The sequence below is a fragment of the Aulonocara stuartgranti genome, assembly GCF_965226115.1.
Source record: "Aulonocara stuartgranti genome assembly, chromosome: 22".
In the NCBI taxonomy this organism is placed as follows: domain Eukaryota; kingdom Metazoa; phylum Chordata; class Actinopteri; order Cichliformes; family Cichlidae; genus Aulonocara; species Aulonocara stuartgranti.
This window is the reverse complement of record NC_138957.1, coordinates 8,459,886-8,464,285: the sequence shown is the minus strand read 5'-3', so window position 1 is coordinate 8,464,285 and position 4,400 is coordinate 8,459,886.

Here is a 4,400-nt window from a genome sequence, read left to right as displayed (position 1 = left end):
GAAGAAAAACTAATGACATGGCCACCTTGTTCACCTGATCTGAACCCCATTGAGAACCTGTGGTCCATCATCAAATGTGAGATTTACAAGGAGGGAAAACAGTACACCTCTCTGAACAGTGTCTGGGACGCTGTGGTTGGTGCTGCACGCAATGTTGATGGTGAACAGATCAAAACACTGACAGAATCCATGAATGGCAGGCTTTTGAGTGTCCTTGCAAAGAAAGGTGGCTATATTGGTCACTGATTTGTTTTTGTTTTGTTTTTGAATGTCAGAAATGTATATTTGTGAATGTGGAGATGTTATATTGGTTTCACTGGTAAAAATAAATAATTGAAATGGGTATATATTTGTTTTTTGTTAAGTTGCCTAATAATTATGCACAGTAATAGTCACCTGCACACACAGATATCCCCCTAAAATAGCTAAAACTAAAAACAAACTAAAAACTACTTCCAAAAACATTCAGCTTTGATATTAATGAGTTTTTTGGGTTCATTGAGAACATGGTTGTTGTTCAATAATAAAATTATTCCTCAAAAATACAACTTGCCTAATAATTCTGCACTCCCTGTAATATAATAGGGTCAGTATCCATGGTTACATTTACAAGTGCACAATCTCCTTTAAAATGCCCTGCCAAGTTAGCTCTGTAGCTGGCATGGAGTTTAGCTGCAAACAAATGTCCTTGCATGATTCACCTGTGTGCTTCATCCCCCACAAAGTAGTAGCACACCTTTTTTGGCTGTGAGTTGACAGCCATCATCTCAGAATTCCTCAGTTTTAATAAGGACACATATTGATTCAAGATCACACACCGAAAGAGGATTTTAAAGGTTGTAGTTAAGGGCAGGGTTCAGCAGTCTTTGTGAGAACATGCACATGGAAAAAAGAGAGAGAGAGAGAACAACAAAAAAAATAAAACAAAACAGGAAAGACCAGAAAATGCACGAATGGGTATTTGTAATATAGTCACTCGTGTTATTACATTTGGCAAACTAGAACACTGTGTTCTAACTTTGACATTTACAGTTTAAACTCTGATGAAAGGCATTTTTTTAAAGAGCTGCCAAAATATTTCAATAATGACTATATATTCTACTTGCAGCAATGAAAATTAATGGTTCGAAATTAATCAGCTTGATGAGGGAGTTTCTACTATCAAAGGAACACATCTAAAAATGTCTGAGAGGCAGACATGCAGCAGTACATTTTGGGAGTGAAAACTACTGTAAAAAACAAAACAAAAGCTGATAAGGACTGTGTTAGGGCTTGTTGAGCATGCAGGTTTCATCCAGAGAAGAACTGGTTTATACATTTTTTAAAACTACAGTTACATTATTTCCTGTGTTGCTTTGTTGAAAGACCTTAAATGGATTCACCCCTTTTTACCTCTTACCTCTGTGCTTACTTCTTCTACAAGAATTACATATTTTTGATCTGTTGAATGACGTCAAAAGGTTTAAGTAATGAGAAGCACTGACTCAGAATGATAGCACATTGAAACATACTTTGAATGAAACAGCATTTCATGCTGCAGCTGAAATGCGGAAATGAGTAGGTGTACCAAAGCAAGACAAAAACAAAAGAAACCATGCCCAAACTGGAAAGACTCGGAAAATTACACAGTAGGTATTTGCAATTATCACATTTGGACATGGACATGACTATGCTCTCAAAACAACTATGACTATGCTCTCAAAACACTTCATTAAAGTTGGAGTGAGTGCGATGGGGTAATAGTCATTCAAACCAGTTATCTTTGGGAGGGGCACTATGGTGGTGGACCTGAAGCATGTGGGTACAGCTGACTGGGTGAGGGACAAATTAAAAACGTCTGTAAACACCTCAACCAGCTCTGTAGCACATAACCTCAATCCCTCTTTTCAGGGATTAGTCCTCCTCAGTACCTTGACAACCTGTAGGCATAGTGAAAGCCTGGTGAGGTAGTATTTCTAACTCACCAGAGAGAGAACAACAAAAAAACCCCCAAACAAACAGCAAAGACCAGAAAAATGCACGGATGGGCATTTGTACTATAGTTACTCATCTTATTACATTTGACAAACTAGAACACTGTGTTCTAGCTGTGTTTCTGAGACCAACACTAGCACTGTCAGCAGATGAAGATCAGGGTGGAACATCACAGCAACAGGCTTTGCATTTTAATTTTTTTAAGAGTTGCTAATACACTGAAAAGAAGAACCTAAACATTTAAATGATCTCTTACTGTAGTCAAAATATGACACCAAAATGATCACTAGTGATACAAGTTAAGTTGCAAGTCAGTTAACTAATTTAAAAAGTTCTCTCCTCTGAGGTGTTGCTGTAAGTACGCACACTCAAACGCAAAAGAAAACCATGCTAAGCCCTTGGGCATCTTGCTTTCATACAGAACTTTCTACATAACATTCTACTACACCACTAGCATGTCACCAGTGTTGGTCAAGTTACTTGAAAAAAGTAATCAGTAACTAATTAGTGATTACTACCCCAAAAAAGTAATCCCGTTACTTTACTGATTACTTATTTTCAAAAGTAATTAATTACTTAGTTACTTAGTTACTTTTTAAAAACACGATTTACAACCTGAATAGGTAATAAAGCGATAGAGCTTTCAGCCCAATTCTACTTTTTCTGCATAATCCATTATACAAAATGTAATCAAATGGAAAAGTCTCTTTTTTTTAACTTGTTTTATCAGTTTTAATCTTTTAACTTTATGCATCAAGTAAAAATTAAATTATATGCACCATTCTCTGACTTGAAGAAATTAGTTTAACATTGAAACCTATTTTCTGCACATTCCAGCACATAAAATAAAATATTTTTTGTGTTTACACTCACTCTTTCAAATAGATGCAAGTAAAACACAGCAGAAAATACATAAAGTCAAAGACTAGCGGTCCTTTTGCTCTATTTTCACCTGTAAAGCAGGAATAGGGTAGGCAGAGGTGTGCCCTGGTCTAGGTGTGCCGCAGCGGTCAGTGGAAGAATCCGCGAGTTTCTCTGTGAATTACCCATTACGTCGTTGCGCACTTGGTGCTTGTTTAGGGGGGTTTTTTTTGCTGTAAAAATAAGTTTTCTTCCCACGCACAACGGACACTAATGTTTTTGTCACTTTTTATGGAATCAAACTCAAAGTAATGTCAATACTTCCACGCTTTAAACGCTGCACACTCATACTCTCTCCCACACTCGATATATTATCCATTGTTGATCTGCACACAGCTGTTGTCACAAACGTCGCACTCGCTTACGTCACTGTCATGAGACATTCTCACAAAAAAATCACGGTTTTAGTAACGCAGTAACGCAGCGTTCCTACGGGAAAGTAACGGTAATCTAATTACCGTTTTTGCGATAGTAATCCCTTACTTTACTCGTTACTTTAAAAAAGTAATCAGATTACAGTAACATGTTACAAGTAACGCGTTACTGCCCATCTCTGCATGTCACTGTGACTGTGATGTGATACTACACTATCATGCTTTATGCTATCAAGCTAGAACAGTGTAGGTATAAAACAATATCTTTAGTGATTGTCACGGTCGGACGGCTCTTTCCGGACGACCCTGCTTGTGTTTATGACACGTATGTGAGAATGCTGTTTGTAGATTACAGCTCAGCATTCAATACCATCGTTCCCTCGAAGCTGGACAGGATACTGCAGGATCTAGGACTGAGCAGCTCCCTTTGCAGCTGGATCCTTAGCTTCCTGTCTGACAGACGCCAAGTGGTCAGACTGGGCAGCATCACCTCATCCCCCATCACACTGAACACTGGTGCTCCACAGGGGTGTGTACTGAGCCCTCTCCTATACTCACTCTACACCTACGACTGCACAGCCACTAACAACTCCAAAATCATTGTGAAGTTTGCGGATGACACTACAGTGGTTGGTCTTATCACCAATGGTGATGAGACGGCTTACAGGGAGGAGGTCAGCGCCCTGACCCACTGGTGTCAAGACAACCATCTCACCCTCAACGTCGCAAAGACAAAGGAGTTGATAGTGGACTTCCGGAGGTGCAGAGAAGTACACACCCCCATCACCATCAACGGCGCTGCTGTGGAGAGAGTGAGCAGCTTCCGCTTCCTTGGTGTACATCTGGCTGAGGATCTTACGTGGTCAGTACACACAAACAAAACAGTGAAGAAGGCGCAGCAGCGCCTCTTCTTTCTCAGGAGACTGAAAAGATTCGGCATGAGCCCCCGCATCCTCAGGACCTTCTATCACTGTGCCATTGAGAGCATCCTCACTGGATGCATCACCACCTGGTATGGCAACAGCACCGCCTACAACTGCAAAGCTCTCCAGCGAGTAGTGCGGTGCTCTGAACGGATAATTGGAGGTGAGCTTCCCTCCCTCCAAGACATCTACAGGAAGCGCTGCCTGA